A 21,860-nucleotide genomic window follows, 5' to 3' on the forward strand; every position below is an offset into this window, starting at 1 on the left:
GAAGTCCTAAATTGATATTCGTATATTATGGAAATATTGCATTTAGTCTTCCTCGAACTCTAGGATATGTAATCACACTGCTATTATCAAGGTTAATAGCAATTTAGTAATCTTGTCATAATTGTGTAAATAATCATCTTCATCATCATCATCATCATTTTCCTATATTTCCTAATTCTTTATTTTGTTACTAGCAAATGTACCGGTGCTTCGCAACGGTATTCTACATTGTATACGGATATCGAAGAAAATTAGTGTACATGAAGAGTATAAATTTTTGAATTGCATGTCTCTTGGCGTTATCCGAGAAAAAGCATAGGGAGATCCGCAGACGTTGTTTCCAATGTAAAGTGCGAGTTGCGGAGTTGTGATGATAACGACAGCTCCACATGTCTACCCCAATTCACTATGCGTAACGTCAGTCACATTTTGATGGGTAAATTTGTTTATATTCGGGGGCACCTTGCAAGGGGGCACCTCTACCTAATCATAAGGAGAATCAGGTAAAAGAGTTTTAAAAAATGCACGTTCCCTTGCCTTCTGCTAGTCAAATCGAGAAGGGAATTATTCATTACAGTGGTACACACAGGCGTTGGAGGAGGACCCCATCACTACTGCCAGTTAAAGTCGGTGTGGGGAGTACTGCTTACAACAGCAGACGCCCTCCTGCTGACAGTCACTATTGATTTGTAAAGTATTAATTACAATGTCAGACACACCCCTTCTAGATCGCTAAAAATCGACTTAAATGAATAAATGTAGATCGACATATGGAAGTATATGCATGTTCACCTTCATTTACAGAACAACTGCTGCTAAACGGTGCATCATATCGAAAAACGGATTGTACGAAAAGACGTCTCTGGCCTCATTTAGCGATCTAAATTGATAGCCCTATGATATTTCCTCGCATCTCATCTATTTAAAGGTAAAATTATTTTAGAAACGTTGAATAGGGTGAAATTTGTGTAAGGTTTTCACACAGTGAATTACATTTCAGATACTTGTGCGACAGCTCAAACATAGAATTTTGCTCACATATGGCTACTGGGTGTGCCAATATTCGTGTAGAATTTGATGATCCCATCTTTCCTATAAGTGAATCAAACCATCAATTATACGTGTACAAAGTGCCAAATTTACGTAAATCCAGTAATATAGCCAAATTTAATGTATAAGGGATAGAGATACGACAAAAAGTCATAGGACCAAAGTTGTAGATCACTCCAAATTGAATAGAGGTTGTGCCATCCGTTCTGTGATACGACTTACCCTTTAGCCACCAAATACCACGAAAGGAAGATCTGCACCGTCATTAAAATTGCCTCCATATTTCGATATTTTTCTGGGGTAAAAAATAAAATTTATAAACATCTCGTAAATTTTCCGTCGTTTACAGGCAAAAAGTTATAATTTTGCCAAATTCCTATTTTCTAACTCGTCTGGGACGTTATGCTGCCACCTTGATATGGGGGAGGGGGTTAAAAATTAGGACTTCCAGGAAACTTTTAAGCTCATGAAAACTATAGGTTATCGTTTTGGATAAATTTCACCGACTGTGTTCTTACGCAGGTTTGAAACTCCCAGCGTGTCCCCCTCAGTGAAGTTTTAGAATTTTAGATTTTTCTATGGATCCTGAAGTCATCAGTTTGCCTGGTACCATGTTTTAAGATTCTAAGATGCCTAGAATGGTCTCATTAACTCACGTCTGTTTTCATTTTTATGCCTTACATTTTTATATATTATATAGTACAGTATATGTAGATCGCACCAAACAGACTACAATTTATTAATATGGATTATATTTCACCCACTCCATAGTGGTTCTAAGGGCGTCTTACTCCCACAGTATGCTTTCCAGTTAGTAAGTCATACTTGATGGTCATACTGAAACATACACACGTCCATTATCTCGGTCATTCTTGACAATTTATTTTTTCACACTTTCTAACCCCTATGCCAAAGGGGGCTGAAATTGAACTTTAAAAATCCGGAATGTTGCTATTCATCTCAGCGACCCCGAAAAGAATGGATTCGACACTACTTTCGATTACTTTTATATCTCAGACCCGCCCCCTAAGGGTTCATGGGGTGTCCTATCCCCTGTGGTTTGACTCCGGATACTAAAAATTCGAAGTGTAAAATTCACATCGGCGTCCCCGAAAGCTATGTATTCGACACTATTTTCGATTAATTTTATATATCACTCCTCCACCGCCCCTCATCACGAAGAGGGCTGAACTTGGGCATTAATAAATTCTGGAGTGTTGCTATTCATTTCAGCGAGCCCGAAAAGTATGGATTCGACACTATTTTCGATGATTTTTTTTATCTCACCCCCTCGCCTCACCCCGCCCCTAAGCGTTCATGGGGTGTCCTACCCCCACGTGGTTTGTTTCCTGGTACTAAAAATTCGAAGTGTACGATTCATCTCGGTGACACCGACATCAATGTATTGGACACTATTTCCGATTAATTTTATATATCACTCCCCTCTCGCCCCCGACCACAAAGTAGGGTGAACTTGGGCTTATAAAATATCCGGAGTCTCACTATTCATCTCAGCGACCCTGACAACTATGGATCCGACGCTAATTTCGATTATTTTTATATATATCTCTCTCATCGCCCCCCCCCCACGACGAAGGGGGCTGAACTTGGACTTTAAAAATCCCGGAGTGTTACTATTCATCTCAGCGACCACGAAAAGTGTGGATTCAACACTACTTTCGATGATTTTCATATCTCAGCCCACTCGCCTCCCTGCACTTAAGGGTTCCTAGGGTGTATTACCCCCACGTGGTTTGTCACCTGATACTAGAAATCCGAAGTGTCACTATTCATCTCAGCGACCCCGAAAACTATGGATTCGACACTATTATCGATTATTTTTATATCTCAATCCCCCTCGCCCCCCACCACAAAGGGGGATGAGCTTGGACTTATAAAAAATCCGGAGTCTCTCTATTGATCTCAGCGACACCGACAACTATGGATTCAACACTATTATAGATTATTTTTATATATCACTTTCCTATTGCCCCCCACCACGAAGGGGGCTGAACATGGACATTAAAAATTCTGGAGTGTCACTATTCATTTCAGCGAGCCCGATAAGTATAGATTCGACACTACTTTCGATGATTTTAATATCTCACACCCTTGCTCCCCCGCCCTAAGTGTTCCTGGGCTGTCTTAACCCTGATACTAAATATCCGGAGTGTACAATTCACCTCGGCGACCCCGAAAACTATGTATTCGATACAATTTCCGTTTAATTTTATATATCACTCCCCCATCGCCCTCATCACAATGGGGTCTGAAGTTGGAGTTCAAAAACATCCGGAGTGTCACTATTCATCTCAGCGAATCGTAAAAGTATGGATTCGACACTATTTTCGTTAATTGGCATATCTGACCCACCTCGCCCTCCGCCCCTAAGGCTTCCTTAGGCTGTCTTACCCCCACGTAGTTTGTCTACTGATACTAAAAGTCCGGAGTGTACAATTCACCTCGGCGACCCCGAAAACTATGTATTGGACACTATTGTCGTTTAATTTTATATATCACTCCCCCATCGCCCGCCACCCAAAAGGGAGCTGAACATTGACTTTACAAAATCGGGATTGTCATTATTCATCTCAGCGACCCCGTAAACTGTCGATTCGACACATTTTTCGATTATTTTTATACATTGCCCTCCCTGACCCCCCCGCCCCTAAGGGAGCTACGGATGGCTTACCACCACGGTGTTCGTCTACTGATAGTAAGTCATAAGTCTACCAAGTTTGGTTGAAATTGCTCCAGTGGTTTAGGAAGAGATGTGTCATTTACACACATACATCCATTTTTATATATAGTAAGATTTTTCTCCTTATCATAATATTGTATTGTTTAGTACCTGCAAGATGGTTCAATTGTAAGTCAATTTATTTTAATTTTACACATGTAGATGCTGTATTTTCTGGTGAGATGGAAGAGAGGTCCTAATGGCCTAAATCTTGCCAGACAAAATAAATCCAATGTATTGTAATGTGCTGTATCGTTAACCTTGGAGGGTGGATTAGTTTAAATTATTCCTGATTTCTTCACCCCTGTGTTAAAGAAATTAAGATTTGAAGTCGTGATAAAGCAAGGACTTATCTTTGTTAACAAGTAACTATATTGCTATTTATTTTCGGATTGTAAATTATGACAATTATAATTGTAGGTTGTTACACGGCTCATTTAAGGCAATTCCTATTAAACATAAACTTAAATATTGCATCGTTAATATCTTTATTTTACGAGCATGTGTGTACGAATAGGGTAAGGAAGGCACGTACATATGTTTCATCTCATTCGTCCTTAATTCATCGACATCTGTTCGACAAGGCAAGTAATACTACAGAAAGCCTGTAATTTGAACACAGGAGATGCTAAGGATTAATATCACGGGATTGTTTTTCGTACATTTCAAGCATCTGTAAGTAGTACCTCGTCTTGATGATTGTGGTGCTGATATTTTCAGTGCTTTCATACAATGGTGGACCTTATTTTGAAGGTAAAACCTTGTGACACTACTGGGTGTTCGTATGTTAGTGTGCATCACGATCGCGGGTAGAAACGGTTTGGGGGGCGGACGTCAATCTTGAGTGGACTGGTAATTTACTGCAAACAGTAGTTTAATAAATTTAGTGAATACTGAAGGGATAATTTAATTTACAATTTCCATCACTGCACAAATCAGAAAATAGTTTGCGTCATCCAGGTTAACTTTAATTTATTTAAACAATATAAAACCTATAAAAAGTATTCTCGTGCCCTCATATCGAGTTGTTGCACCTCTTCCAGGCATACCTGGAATGGAGGGGAACTGCATATGCCATTTTAACAACATACCACCATAAAGCTCACGCAGAACCGGGAATCAAACCCGGGCCTCCGAATACTGCAGTTAATAGTGGTACCCTGACGGCATGGAGGCGCTGTAAACCCTATACTGAACGTGTGTTTTTAAAAGCTAGGTTCTTTATACAGTTATCAAGCCAAAGACTCAAGGGTCAATTGTCAAGCGTGTCTGAGATACCTTCTACTGTGTCGATAAATCATCTTGACGAAGACGGGGTGTGATGCGTCGTATCAGAGTCATGAATTAATGATCCAGGCACATAAATTTAAAATTGAATTTAACATATTCTGTATTTGGCGCGCGCGGATCCGAGAGGGTCGCTTGATTTCTGACGCCATGGATATTTCCACGCAAGAAGCGAGTGATATGGAGAGAATTGTGCGACAGAGACAGAAGAAGGTAGATCAAAAGCGCGTACCATGTGATAACGACCTGGAGGTTAATACTGGCCGCACTTAAGCGACTGCAGCTATATAGCGAGCTCGATAGCTGCAATCGCTTAAGTGCGGCCAGTTTCCAGTATTCGGAGAGATAGTGGTTTCGAACCCCAATGTCGGCAGCCCTGCAGATGGTTTTCCGTGATTTCCCATTTTCACACCAGGCAAATGCTGGGGTTGTATCTTAATTAAGGCCACGGAAGCTTCTTTCCAACTCCTAGTCCTTTCCCAACCCATCGTCGCTGTAAGACCTATCTGAGCCGGTGCGACGTAAAGCCACTAGCAAAATAATAACAATAATAATAATAATAATAATAATAATAATAATAATAATAATAATAATAACAAATCGCAGAGGGCCAACACTCCGCACAGAAATTTTAAATGAATAGCCGGCCTAGCAAGACGAAGAAGTGAAGTTGAATTAAATCTGCATTCGAGTTATGCTGTAATTAGGATAACAAATAACCATATACCCCTCTTCAAAATATAGAAGAAAAATTGACCGGAATGGATGTGCTATATTAACCCGAATAATGTAAATAAAGCAGGGATGACTCTTTGGGCGATTGCAAGAAGTTTACGGTCGAATTTATTTCCGCATACAGTCAAGACTCATGAGATTACCTTAGCTAACTCTTGAACGGACTGCTTTACTGATATTCATGATATAAATGGAGTAGATTGATATCCTACCTGGGCGGTTTCTAGGGTCAACCATCTTGCGCCAGTTTCAATAAAAAGAGCAGACAAACTCGCATCCGAATCTGTCTGGGGCTAGTTCCACTTAACGTGTCACGAAAGTCAGTCCCTTTGTGTGGCGATGATCTGAGACAGTAAGCAGAAATACTGTGATTAGATATTTAAAGTATAATTCGGAAACAGTTCACAACATATTTGTTTGATAGCGCCCGAATTTAGTATAAATCCTTTGACATTCAGAGACGAGTCGGTGATTATTAATCTTAGTGAAAGTCTGAACGCCAGTGGGAGAAACATGTCAACCCTATGAAAGAAAGGAGTTTTGTGAGGCCAAACTAATTATCGAAAAATAGACAAATAGTTATTTTAAACAGTAAACCACGCTGAAACACAGATAAGCGGGCATAAATTTAGCGCTATAGAGTGTGATTTGATGTTACGCGAACGTTTGGCTAATATTCTGTGTGATGCAACAGCATTGATAAGTGAAATACCAGATTCGAACAATGGACCAGCAAACAGTGACTCATATCTGGACTCCTGATACTCCCAAGACATCCGCCGTTGTGATGGAATTTAAAGTCTTCTCAGCATGGGCTTCCAGAGGATCGAACGGAAAGCACAATGAACTAATCAGATAAGGCATAATGCCATTAAAATGAATTGAGAATGCGTAGGTTAGGATGTCTACTTATCTTATTTAGGGATATAGTAGAGAAACCTTCTGTGTGAGTTAATTTAGTTAAATTTAGAAGAAATCATGAAGGGTTCATTGTAATGACACAACTTTAATTATTACTTCAAAGTTTAATTTTTGGGAACGTATCAGATGTACATTTCAAGAATAGAAAATTTTGATATATTTTGTTAGTGCGTTAATTTAAAGATTTTTTTTGCTAGCGGCTTTACGTCGCGCCGACACAGATAGGTCTTATGGCGACGATGGGATAGGAAAGGCCAAGGAGTTGTGAGGACGCGGCCGTGGCCTTAATTAAGGTACAGCCCCAGCAATTGCCTCGTGTGAAAATGGGAAACCACGGAAAACCATAATTTAAAGATTAAGGTTTAGGGAAATACATACATATATACTTACATAGATACATACATACATACATACATACAAAAATACATGCATACATACGTACATACATCATTATAGACCGTTAAGCCTTCCAGCGTTCAGTCTGCAAGCCTAAGAGAATTTACTAAACGTCGCCGCAATCCTCTATTTTTCAACTAGTGCTGTGGACTCATTTAGTTCTATACCTGGTATCTTTAAATCGCTATAAACTGAGTCTAAACAGCGTCATCTTGATCTCCCTATACTTCTCTTACCCTTCATAACAGATTCCATTATTCTCCTAGGTAACCTAACCTCATCCATTCGCCTCACATCACCCAACCACCGGAGTCGGTTTAAGCGTACAGATTCATTCATCGAGTTCATTCCTAACTTAGCCTTGATCTCCTCATTCCGAGTACCGTCCTCCCATTGTTCCCACCTACTTGTACCAGCAATCATTCTCGCTACTTTCATGCCTGTTACTTCTAACGTATGAATAATATGTCCTTAGTCCACCCACTTCTCGCTCCCGTAAATCAAAGTTGGTCTGAACACAGACAGGTGTAAAGATAATTTCTTCCTGGAGCTGATTTCGTACTTACAGAATACTGTTGATCGCAACTGCGAGCTCACGTCATTAGCTTTACTGCACCTTTGATTCAATCTCACTTAATAATTACCATCCTGGGAGAACACTTAACCTAAATACTTGAATTTATATACATGTTCCAGGTTTGTATCACCACTCTGACATTCAGTACTGTTGAATTTCTTACCTACTACATCACTTTAGTCATCGAAAGGCTAATAATCATACCATACTCACCGCACCTATTTTCAAGTTCCAAGAAATTAGACTGCAGGTTTCGGCACAATCTGCCATTAAGACCAAGTCGTCATCATAGGCCAGACCGCTTACTACATTTCCCCCTAACTGAATCTCTCCCTGCCACTTTATACTTTTCAGTAGATGATCCATATAAACTACGAACAACAAAGGTGAAATATTTCAGCCTTGTCTAACCCCTGTCTGTATCCTGAACCAAGAACTAATTCTACAATCAATTCTAACTGCAGACAAATTTGGGAAATAAGGTTATAGAAATTGAATATAAATAGAGTAGGTATAATAAATGCATGTTCTTGAAGCCCGTTGGTTTGATCAGAAATCCTCTCGATTTTTTAAATGCAAAAGTAGGAATTTTGTAGCACAAAGTCCATGGCTGTATGGTGTAATATGAACGACGCTGTGATTCGAAAATAACTCCTCATTTAGATAGAGCTTTCCTCAAGGAAGCACTCTCATATTAATTTCCCCTTCTCCTCCGAATTTTAAATACTACATGTCTTTCGAGTTTTCGAGAGTTGTTTCCCTGGGCGTGGTCAGGTTATGAAACGCGGACTATGTTTATTGAGACTGTGTCAGCAGGAATTGGATAGCGAGAAATTTCCTTTTAACGGTATGATTTTTATAAGTCGTGATGTGTTTATCCTGCCAAAAAGCATTGGCAGCGAAATTTGTGCGAGATGGGATTTTAGAGACGTTAAAAGTATTGCATGGGGTTTTCATGCAGAGTTGACGTTTGAAAAGGGCTTTGTGAGATGAAGGAACAGCGCCAGCAATGTGAAGGGCGGACCATGCCTGTTATGTACCAATCCTCAACTGTCAGTGTTAATGAATGGCCGTCTTTGAGGATGTGACAACGAAAGGGAGACAATGGAAGCACACTTGACCAAGTCTGATTGTATGTTTCCACAAGGGAGGTTTAAATTCTTTAAGGTTTGTTTTAAATAGCAGAAAATAGATCGGTCGTATGTCCAAGTAATTAATTAATGAATGTAGGTAGTATTAACCCCTTTCCTTAAGTAAAGTATTTAGGGTTTCCTCTTCCAGCGAGCCGCCCCAACGGCAGATGATCTATGGTTCTAACCCCGGCAAAACCAACATGAATTCGCACGGGTTTCTCCTTGACCTGGACAGAAATGTAAACGCAGCCAGGGGTTGATTTTGTATTTTTTCATCGTCTTGTTTTTATTGTGTTGCTGATATGTGTGGTTTTGTTTGTTTGTTGTGAGTAAGTTCCGACATGACTCACGTAGTGATCCTGGGGTCGTATTTTTTCGGGCCCAAGTATTTTCTCATTCTACTTAAGTGTAAAATTTTTATTTTATTTTTTCTTTGGTGTGAATGGTAGGTGGGCATTAACCACCCAAATATCTTAAATTACCATTCTTGTGCATGATTTACTTTGTTCCCCGTGTCGAAGGGAATGTAATATGGGGTTATCTAACGCATTTGTAATTACATTACTTAACTATATCATTAATGGTGGTATACTTCTCTGAAACTAATTCAAAATAATTTCGTCATGTGATTTTTAAATTGAACGGTTACGTATTCCAAAATATTGTCCAAATGAGTTTATGTACGAATTTATTTTACAGTTCTTTTATTTGTCACCAAGGCCATTAAATAATAGTTTGATCATGTCGGGAGAACTTCATTTGCCGTAGCATAGAGCATCCTGAATTTTCCTCCACACACTTAAGCCAGAAAGCTAGATATACGTTTAGACTGGAATGAACTACACCGAAAATGCCGGTAATCAAGATCATGGGTGCTGAGAGGTGTGCGTTCGAATCCTGCACAGGCATTGGGCTTTGCCACAACAGTTGTCATTGATACATGGCTTTAACTTTCGTGGTGGCATATTATACCAGGCCAGAAATGGTTTACTACCATTCATTGCATCACAATATTTCAAAGAATCTTTGAGGTCCAGACAACTTCATGTGGCTTATATTTTGCTCTAGAGCGCTCACTCTTAAATTTTATTACCTCTTCCTTCTGATGCGGCGTAGCTATTTAAATTCAATTCATTCAATCTAAATATTTGTTGCTATTTAGGTACTTCAATCAGCCATACTCAGATGATTCACTCTGAATGCCTCTTTTTTTTCAGATGTTGAAGACTAGCACGCTGCTCCTGCTTCTCATCCTACTCGCTGCATTTTCATTGAGTCTTTCTACTGTGCTTATACTTCCCTTTCGTAAGTTCAGTAACTACCGACGTTCTGTGTAACTTTCCTCTCATGACGTCACAAAAATTCAAATTACTGTTCACTGTTTTGTGCGACGTCCATTAGGTTGAATTTAGGTAAATCAATGAAGGAATGTATAATTTCTATTATTTTTGCCCCGAGGACGAGTGGCTTAAATGCAGAGACATTCTGAAAACAGTGGGATTGTGCTCATCAGTAACTACGTAGTCAGGTCAATAAGTATCTACTATTTTACTCTAATTGTCTTTAGGTTGGCTCTATGGCGCTGTATGCTCTCCAGCTGCTAGATGGCACAGTTGTCTATGTCTGCGGTAGGTTTCGGCGTCATCAGATCTGTACAGCTTGCACTGTTTCGACGTAAATATGGCCACGCTACTCTCTGTTTGCACCAAGGAAGAACAGCGCTCCATAATCCTTTTCTTATGGTCTTTGGGTGTACCAGGAGCGAAAATTCACACAGAAATTTCAGTACAACACGGGAACAAAGATTTGCCACAGCAATGTGTTTATCAGTGGATTGAACAATTCAAAAGGGATCGCTGGAGCGCGGAGGATGAGGAAAGATCCGGGCGTCCATCTGCAGCCGTAACTGAGGCCAGTATTGGACAAGTGCGTGATATGATCATGAATAACAGACGAGTGACTATTCTTTGAACTTCAGGCCTGCGGACAGTGGGATTGAACCCATAATCATCCGAATGTAAGCCCACGACAAACTCGCTCAGCGATGAAAATATATATCAACATATGAGTGTATATGTGAGTTTGAACACAACAAAAGAATATAGTAAACCCTCCCTGCTGACATTCCTGTTGACATTCGTGGTGTAACAGTCTCTCTTTTACGACAATCACGCACAAGTTAGGCTCTGTTAATAGTAGAGGTCCTATAAAATAGATCGTTGAAACAGTCCAGTAAGATCGTTCAAAGGTGTTCAGTCGGTCAATCATGGAGTTGTAACATGCGTCAATGTAGGCCATTCAAACATTAACATTATTTGTGCTCAGTCATCAGTTCACTGAGAGCTTGCGGTGAGCTTGGTCATCAGGTTGCACATATAAGGTCGTGTATCTTTTAAAAGGGTTCCTGTGGAAATTACCTTTTATAATTCTATATACTTTAAGAGATTAGGTTCACATATATGTGCCAAAGATTTAGTACCTGAATGAGTTTCTGTCAGACAGATTCTGTCGTTCCATTCCCTTACTTTAGTTCGTTTTACATTGTCCTCAATGTATGATTTACTACACTGCGCTTCCCGCGCTGGCATTGTCTCTTGCCTTACGTTCCAGAACTTACTGCGATGTGGATGTTGTCTGATTAGATATTTCTGTGTGTAGAACACACTTGATTGTCATTCATTGCAGCGATATTCACCAAGGGGATCCACAAGTTCATTGTTCTTATAAAGTGGTCGTTCACACAGGAAGCATTCTGCTTAGATCACATCATGAAAACTCAACTTACCGCACGACGATTCTAGCATTCTTATATTGTACATACCGAATATCCTACTCCCTTATTCTACCACCTTCCAGTGTAATATGAACACTAATTCATTAAAACTTATCAACATCTGAACGAATTTTTTTTTATCATATTTTTACCTCGCCCTTTCTTTCCTTTTCTTAAATAATTTCAAGGAAGCTGGAAATTTGACCATCATCTCGATTGGCAATGTATCCCATTCCCAAAATCTCCCTCTTACAAACGACTGCTTGTTCCAATTTAACCCCTGAATTCTAATCTTAATTGTATATTAAGATATTTTCTCCTTTTAAAGCTGCGTTCATGCTTAATCGTACCCTGTATTAATGTCATCCTACTCCATTTCTCTACTGACAGCCAGGAACATACTGCTTTGTCCAGCAACTTTTTGCTTTTGCCCACAGGTTGTAAATACCGTGTGAAGGGATTAGAATCCTCTTTGTTGTGATACACCAAACGAAGATATCCCTTTATATTGGCTTGAGATTGCATCCGCTTGATAGCTGGTTCGAACCCCAGTGCCAGCAACCCTGAAGGTGGTTTCCCTTTGTCTCCCATTTTCACCAAGCTAATGTTGCGGCTGTACCTTAATTAAGTTCACGGCCGCTTCTTTCCCACTCCTGGGCCTTTCCTCTCTGATCGTCGCCATGAGACCTACCTGTGCCACTGCGACGTAAAACAAGCTGTAATAAAAGGTACTTACACACCCAGAGGATGGGAAGTGTTTGGAGAAAAAAGAATTAGCTGGAATCTCCTCAGTAGAAGATGTATGTTACCAAACGACGAGTCTGCATGCGACATGGCAGGTGATATGAATGACTATTAAGAACTGTATTTCGGAAACTGTTTGACATATTTAAGGAATTAATTCATCTTAAAAATACAATGATCATGCTTTAAAGGAAATAAATACGTTCGAAAACACCTTATTTTAACCACTAATGCTGATTCTCCTCAACTAACGCTCCAGCAGAATGACCGGCGTACGATCAAAATTGTAGGGTTTACCACAGTTAACTTAATCCACAAAGGCTAAATATTCACTTGCGCTCTATGTTGAAGAGATGACTCTCGAAAGGAGCATTCCACGGCAAACCATGTCAGCATATCATGTTCGCTTTTCTTCTCGAGAATTATCTATAACAATAAGAGGAATATTGTCTGTCTGTCTGTCTGTCTGTCTGTCTGTCTGTCTGTCTGTCTGTCTGTCTGTCTGTCTGTCTGTCTGTCTGTCTGTCTGTCTGTCTGTCTGTCTGTCTCTGTGCGATGCACATCCAAATCTACTGCACGCATAGACCTGAAAGTTTTAACATTATTCGATGAATATTCATACAGGTAAAGGCTGGTTTTCATTAATTATTTATATTGCATTCAATCATTTTAATTACTTACTTATTATTTGCTGTATACTCATTTCATTCATTAAATTATTAGGGAGAATTAGGATTTCACTACACCAGCAATAAAACTATATTGCCTTTCAACAAACACATTCTTATATTTTATTATTTTATTCAGAGGACACCTATAATAGGCCCTCATTAGATGTAAAAAAATAATAGTAATCCCAAGGATTTGTTCGTACGGGTACTGGGTTCGAACCCCACTGTCGACTGCACGACAGTGCTTTTGAACAACTTGGAGTCAAGTCACCTGGAGTAATCTCCTACACCTCCTAGCGGACGATTGTTGTACCGATTGTCCCTTTCAGGTATATTAATCCGCCATCCCTCTGCTATGTGACACAACTCTTGGTCAAGAAACTGATGCCCATTATTGTTGAAGCCACCATCATGACTGGACACGCCTCGGATTCAAATATTCCGTTCGGATATACCGTTTCAATTTATACGTCTGCATTTCTCTCTTTCTTTGACTTTCACTATGTGCATAAAATAGGCACAATAACAATCGCTTCGAGTTGTAGGACTCGATCTCCGGAAACGGTGCTTCTCCCACATCAAACTTGTACTTGGATTATTCAAGAGTCGAACGACAAACAACTATACGTACTAGTTCCAAATGGAAGGACACTTAATATAGTTTAACCGAAAAATCTCTAAGGGATAATGGGTTTGTTTTGTATATAATATTATCATTTATATTATTTTCATATCATACGTACCATCCATCAACCCGGTATTTTAAGCATTAAAAAAGCAACTAAATAATTAAAGATAAAATAATGTACTTCCTTAAGTTCAAGTAAAAACGATGTATGTTAACGAATATAATTTTATTTTGCTTTAAAATAAACAGTTTAGAAACATCTAACGCTGTTGAATAAATAATCGCGGGCGAAACCGCCAGTAGTATAATGGGAGAGTTCGGCCGCCGCCTCCGCCGCAATGCTCCCAGTGGCCCCCTCCGCCTCCGCCTCACGGGTGACCCTCCCAGTGGCCCCCTCCGCCGCCGCCTCACGGGTGGCCCTCCCAGAGGTCCCCTCCGCCTCCCGCGGGAAATTTGAATTGGTAAACAAAGCCACGTGCTTTTTGACAGCTGTCATCGACAACAACGCATCGCTAACATCAGTACTGCCATCTTGACGGGCCTAAACCTCAGTAGTGCCAACTTAACCTAACTAGCGCGAGGTAAACAAAGCCACGTGCTTTTTGACAGCCACGTGCTTTTTTGACAGCTGTCATCCGCCATCTTTAAACCACAAAGCACTGTGCTGCCCTCTATATCGCAGTAGCTGCAAAATTCGTCACCTGTCATCGGCAGTGCTGCCATCTTGACGGGTCTAAACCTTAGTGCTACCAACTTAACCTAACTAGCGCGAGGTAAACAAAGCCACGTGTTTATTGACAGCTGTCATCCGCCATCTTTAATCTATAGAGCACAGTGCTGCCCTCTTTAGCTACTTACCTTTGAAATGTGGTGGAGGATAATTTGAAAAATGCTTTTTGACAGCAGCCATCTTTGTGCACCGTGCTGCCCTCTTAAACAAACTCACGTGCTTTTTTTGACAGCTATCATCCGCCATCTTGCATTACAAACCTCAGTGCTGCACTCTTTAGCTAGATACCTTTGAAATGTGGTGGCGGCAACTTGAAAAATTCTACATTCTCTTGTTTGGAAACAAACCCATGCGCTTTTTTGACAGCTATCATCCGCCATCTTTAATCCAGAGAGAACAGTGCTGCCCTCTATGTGGTGGCGGAAAATTCTACATGGTCTTGTTTGGAAACAAGCTCACGCGCTTTTATGACAGCCGTCATCCGCCATCTTTAATCAACAGAACACAGTGCTGCCATCTTTAGCTAGATACCTTTGAAATGTGGTGGCGGCAAATTCCACGTGCTCTTGTTTGGAAACAAAGCCATGTGCTTTTTTGACAGCTGTCATCCGCCATCTTTAATCAACAGAGCACCGTGCTGCTATCATGCGGACAATTTCATCACCTGTCATCCGCCATCTTTAATCCACAGAACACCATGCTGCCCTCTTTGTGGCTACTACCTTAAGCACGTAGTAGCGGGCAATTTGAAAAGTTCTGTTAGCTATCATCCGCCATCTTTAATCAAGAGAGCACCGTGCTGCCATCTTTAGCTAGATACCTTTGAAATGTGGTGGCGGCAAATTGAAAAATTCCGCGTGCTCTTGTTTGGAAACAAACTCACGTGCTTTTTTGACAGCTACCAACCGCCATCTGTAATCAACAGAGCATAGTGCTGCCCTCTTTAGTTAGATACCTTTGAAATGTGGTGGCGGCAAATTCCACGTGCTCTTGTTTGGTAAACATAGCCACGTGCTTTTTTGACAGCTGTCATCCGCCATCTTTAATCCAGAGAGCACCGTGCTGCCCTCTTTATCTTAGTAGATGTAAATTCGTCACCTGCCATCCGCAGTGCTGCCATCTTTAGCTAGATACCTTTGCAATGTGGTGGTGGATAATTTAAAAAGAAAAATTCTACAGCAGCCCTCTCTCGACGCTAATTGCATAAGATGGCAGCTATACATGACTCCTTAAGGGTGATTACGCAAGATGGCTGCTATACACAGGTTCTTATGAGACTCCCTTGGGATGCTTGCGCAAGATGGCAGTTATACATGGCTCCTTATGAGATGCCCTAGGGATGCTTGCGCAAGATAGCGGCTGCTCTTATGGGACGGCTTAAGGGTCCTTGCACAAGATGGCTTGAGACGCCCTAAGGATGCTTGCGCAAGATGGCGGACACAAGATGGCGGCTATACACAACTCCTTATGAGACGCTTTAAGGGTGCTTGCGCAAGATGAATGCTACTCTTATGAAGAATGCTAGCTTAGAGGCTAACGTGTCGTGCTAGTTCGATTCATTAAATTTAGGGCTTAAATGCAAAATGTTAAATATATCGAAAACGGTGCACCGTAGAGCAAAACGGACAATTTTTTTCTGCCTAATACCTAGGTGCGCAGTATGAGGAACAAGAAAACTATAGTCTAATGATGGGATCAACGGTTCGGTTCCTACTTAGGCCCTTTGGCATTTGCTCTGTTTTAGCTTGTATTGAAGCGAGTCTTCGTAACATGATCAGGTCTAGCTATGGTAGAGAGTATAACGTACCGTGCTGGTTCGATTCATTAAATTTGGAGGCTTAAATGCAAAATGTTAAATATCTCGAAAACGATGCATCGTAGAGCAAAACGGACAAAATTTTTCCGCCTAATACGTAGGTTCGTAGTATCAGGAACAAGAAGAAACATAGTCTAATGATGAGATCAACGGTTCGATTCCTACTTAGGCCCTTTGGCATTGGCAGCTATCTATTTCTATAAGATGGTGGCTGCTCTTATGAGAAACAAGATGCCTTGAGACGTCCTAGGGATGCTTACGCAAGATGGCAGACACAAAATGGTGACTATACACTGCGCAAGATAACAGCTGCTGTTATGCATGCGGTGGAGGGTAATTTGAAATTCTATATGCTTAATCAACAGAGCACCCTGCTGCCCTCTTTAGCTGAAATGTGGTGGCGGATAATTTGAAAAATTCTTTTGACAGCTGTCATCTTTAAACAATGGCGACTATACATAGGCTGTTAAGGCCTTATCATTCTCCTCCTCCTCCTCCTCCTCCTCCTCCTCCTCCTCCTCCTCCTCCTCCTCCTCCTCCTTCTCTACCTCCTCCTCCGCCTCTTATGTCAAGGCATAGTTTATATCGAACAAGTTTAAATCTGCATCGCGAAGGCAAGCGTGTGCAGCGATAACATTATTGTGCATGTTTAGATTTTCGAAACATAAGAAGAGTAGAATCAAACGCTGTACTCCATACGAAATGTGATCAGAACATTGATTGATGCGTTCAGAAAACAAAATAAGTGATCAAGACTAGAATCGAACACTGTACTCAATACATCATGTGTTTAGAATATGTCAGGGGATACCCTTGTTCTAAGAAGATCAGATTGAAACATAACAAGTCTAGAATAGGACACTGTAATCGATGTTGTTAACTTCAACATGTGATCAGAACATTGATTGATTTGTTCAGAACACAAAATAAGTGATCATGACTAGAATCGAACACTGTACTCGATACAACATGTGATCAGAACATTGATCGATGTGTTCAGAACACAAAATAAGTGATCAAGACTAGAATCGAACACTGTGCTCAATACAACATGTGTTTAGAACATGTTAGGGGGTACCCTTGTTCTAAGAAGATCAGAATGAAAACATAACAAGACTAGAATCGAACACTGTAATCGATGTTGTTAACCTCAACATATGACCAGAACATTGTTTGATGTGTTCAGAGCAAAAGTACAATTTTTATGATTTGCTTAGTGTAAAATCAAAAACTATGGAAACACACTGTGCACATATCGCGTAGCTAACTCACTCAGTAAGCAATATTGCAAAACTACAACTTCAATGATTTGCATAGTGTAAAAATCAGAAACACACTGTACCCATACTGCGCAGCTAACTCGCTCGGTAAACGATATAGCCAAAGTATAACTTCAAATTATTTACCTTCCATCATTCGTCTTGTGTGAAAATCAGTCGAACAAGTTATCGCATAAACATGGCTGAAAAAAAATCGTGATAGGGTATGGAACCCAGGGGTTACATCTTATCAGAAGGGCAAAAAGGATGAAAGGACTCTTCCTCCTCCTTACCGCACATTCCTTGTAGGGCTAATGGGCAAAAGGGCTAATGGGCTAAAGGGCTAATGGGCAAAAGGGCTAATGGGCTAAAGCGCTAATGGGCTAAAGGTCTAAAGGAGCAACAACCTCATCGATCGCTATCAGCAAGAACGCTTGTACTTTGTTAAGTGTAGAAAATTAATCTTTATTGGTAAATGGTTTTATGTTCAGAACCAGGAATGGAACCTAGGGGTTACGTCTTACCTAATAAAATCCCTGAGGTGCGATGAGTTACGTTTTTCTAACTAGTGTTTAGAACACTGAACTTTTCAAGATGGCAAGAGTGAGGTTAGCAATGTTCTGTTGTTGGATTTTAAATTCTACGCTATAACATGCGTAAGGTGGCAGCCTTGAGGTTTACCGCCGTAAAGATGGCAAGAGTGAGGTTAGCAATGTTCTGTTGTTGGATTTTAAATTCTCCGCTATAACATGCATAAGTTGGCAGCCTTGAGGTTTACCGCTGTAAAGATGGCAGCAGTGAGGTTAGCGACGCTGTATTGTCCTCCAAAGTGAGGTTAAGGTTCGTCAAGGAGACAGCTGTCAAAAAAGCACGTGGCTATGTTTACCAAACAAGAGCACGTGGCTGTGACGTCACGGTCACGTAGTATGCTGCTTCAGCATGCAAAGTTCAATGTCTACACCTACGTAGTTAACACTCTGCTATGTTCACAAGATTTTTACACATAACTATTCTTTATGTTTTAAGTTCGTGCACATAGGTTATGTTAAGGTAGCAGCACACGTACAAGCGATGGTCGAACGCTCGTGTAGAAGTTGTTTAGTACGATAGTTGATGTATGCATTATCAAAAGGTGATATGTACACGCTTTTAAACCTCGCTATTCTTACTGCTACTATGTTCGCAAGATTTTTAATCATCGCTATTCTTTGTGCTTCAAGTTCGTGCGCATAGGTCATGCTAAGGTAGCAGTGCAAACAGATGTGAACGTTGTACATTATAGCGGAATGTGTTTAGTATAATAGTTGATGCATGCAAAATCGATAGGTGTGGTGTACACACTTTGAAACTTAACTATTCTTCGTGCTTTATGTTCGTGCACATAGGTTATGCTATGATAGTAGCACACTCTAGCGGGAGAAGTTTAGTACTCTAGTTGATGCATGTATAATCGATAGGCAATGCGTACACGCTTTAAAAACATTGCTATTCTTACTGCTGCTGCTATGTTCACAAGATTTTTATACATCGCTATTCTTTATGCTTTAAGTTCATGCGTATAAGTTATACTATGTTAGCGGCATAATTATAAGGTTGACGCACGCTCTAGTGGAAAAAGTTTAATACGAAAAACGGTGCATGCAAAATCGATAGGTGATGTGTACACGCTTTGAACTTGGCTATTCTTTATGCTTTAAGTTCGCGCACATAGGTTATGTTAAGATTGCAGCATGCACAAGCAATGATCGCACGCTCTAGTAGAAGAAGTTTAGAACAAGAGTTAATGCGTGCAAAATTGACAGGTGTTGTGTACACGCTATTCTTTGTGCTTTAAGTTCATGCACATAGGTAGCAGCACACAATTGCGAACGTTGTACACTCTAGCGGTAGAAGTTTAGTACGATAGTCGATGCATGAAAAATCGATAGGTGATGTGTACACCCTTTGAACTTGGCTATTCTTTGTGCTTTAACTTTATACACATACGTTAGCAATACACATATGCGATCGTTGTACACTCTAGCGGGAGAAGTTTAACTTTATACACATACGTTAGCAATACACATATGCGATCGTTATACGAAAGTCGATGCATGCAAAATCGATAGGTGATGTGTACACGCTTTGAACTTAGCTATTCTTTGTAGTTTAATTTCATGCGTATACGTTATGCCAAGATAGCAGTACAATCTAGCGGAAGAAGTTTAGTATGAGAGACGATGCATGGAAAATCGATAGGTAATGTGTGCACGCTGTGAAAAATAGATATTCCTTGTACTTTAATTTCATACGTATATGTTATGCTAAGAGAGCAGCACAATCTAGTGGAAGAAGTTTAGTATGATATTCGATGCATGCAAAATCGATAGGTAATGTGTACACGCTGTGAAACATGACTATTCTTTGTACTTTAAGTTCATGCGTATAGGTTATGCTGAGATAGCAGTACAATATAGTGAAAAAAGTTTACTATGATAGTCGATTCATGTAAAATCAATAGGTAATGTGTGCACGCTTGATAGTCGATTCATGTAAAATCAATAGGTAATGTGTGCACGCCTTGAAACATGGCTATTCTCTGTACCTTAATTTCATACGTATAGGTTATGCTGAGATAGCAGTACAATCTAGTGAAAAAAGTTTACTATGATAGTCGATTCATGTAAAATCAATAGGTAATGTGTGCACGCTTTGAGACATGGCTATTCTTTGTACTTTAAGTTCATGCGTATACGTTATACTAAGATAGTAGTACAATCTAGCGGAAGAAGTTTGATACGAGAGTCGCTGTATACAAAATCGATAGGTAATGTGTACACGCTTTGAAACATGGCTATTCTTTGTACTTTAAATTTATGGGTATAGGTTATGCTAAGATAGCAGCACAATCTAGCGGAAGAAGTTTAGTACGAGAGTCGATGCATGTAAAATCGATAGGTGATGTGTACACGCTTTAAAACATGGCTATTCATACTGCTGCTCTGTTCCCAAGTTTTATAAACATAGCTAATCCTAATGCTGCTCTTAACGACGTAGAGCTAAGGATTGATTACGTGACCGTGACGTCACAGCCACGTGCTCTTGTTTGGTAAACATAGCCACGTGCTTTTTTGACAGCTGTCTCCTTGACGAACCTTAACCTCACTTTGGAGGACAATACAGCGTCGCTAACCTCACTGCTGCCATCTTTACAGCGGTAAACCTCAAGGCTGCCAACTTATGCATGTTATAGCGGAGAATTTAAAATCCAACAACAGAACATTGCTAACCTCACTCTTGCCATCTTTACGGCGGTAAACCTCAAGGCTGCCACCTTACGCATGTTATAGCGTAGAATTTAAAATCCAACAACAGAACATTGCTAACCTCACTCTTGCCATCTTGAAAAGTTCAGTGTTCTAAACACTAGTTAGAAAAACGTAACTCATCGCACCTCAGGGATTTTATTAGGTAAGACGTAACCCCTAGGTTCCATTCCTGGTTCTGAACATAAAACCATTTACCAATAAAGATTAATTTTCTACACTTAACAAAGTACAAGCGTTCTTGCTGATAGCGATCGATGAGGTTGTTGCTCCTTTAGCCCTTTAGCCCATTAGCGCTTTAGCCCATTAGCCCTTTTGCCCATTAGCCCTTTAGCCCATTAGCCCTTTTGCCCATTAGCCCTACAAGGAATGTGCGGTAAGGAGGAGGAAGAGTCCTTTCATCCTTTTTGCCCTTCTGATAAGATGTAACCCCTGGGTTCCATAACCTATCACGATTTTTTCAGCCATGTTTATGCGATAACTTGTTCGACTGATTTTCACACAAGACGAATGATGGAAGGTAAATAATTTGAAGTTATACTTTGGCTATATCGTTTACCGAGCGAGTTAGCTGCGCAGTATGGGTACAGTGTGTTTTTGATTTTTACACTATGCAAATCATTGAAGTTGTAGTTTTGCAATATTGCTTACTGAGTGAGTTAGCTACGCGATATGTGCACAGTGTGTTTCCATAGTTTTTGATTTTACACTAAGCAAATCATAAAAATTGTACTTTTGCTCTGAACACATCAAACAATGTTCTGGTCATATGTTGAGGTTAACAACATCGATTACAGTGTTCGATTCTAGTCTTGTTATGTTTTTATTCTGATCTTCTTAGAACAAGGGTACCCCCTAACATGTTCTAAACACATGTTGTATTGAGTACAGTGTTCGATTCTGGTCTTGATCACTTATTTTGTGTTCTGAACACATCGATCAATGTTCTGATCACATGTTGTATCGAGTACAGTGTTCGATTCTAGTCATGATCACTTATTTTGAGTTCTGAACACATCAATCAATGTTCTGATCACATGTTGAAGTTAACAACATCGATTACAGTGTTCTATTCTAGTCTTGTTATGTTTTAAT

Source organism: Anabrus simplex, chromosome 5, assembly GCF_040414725.1.
Source record: "Anabrus simplex isolate iqAnaSimp1 chromosome 5, ASM4041472v1, whole genome shotgun sequence".
Taxonomy (NCBI): Eukaryota; Metazoa; Arthropoda; class Insecta; order Orthoptera; family Tettigoniidae; genus Anabrus; species Anabrus simplex.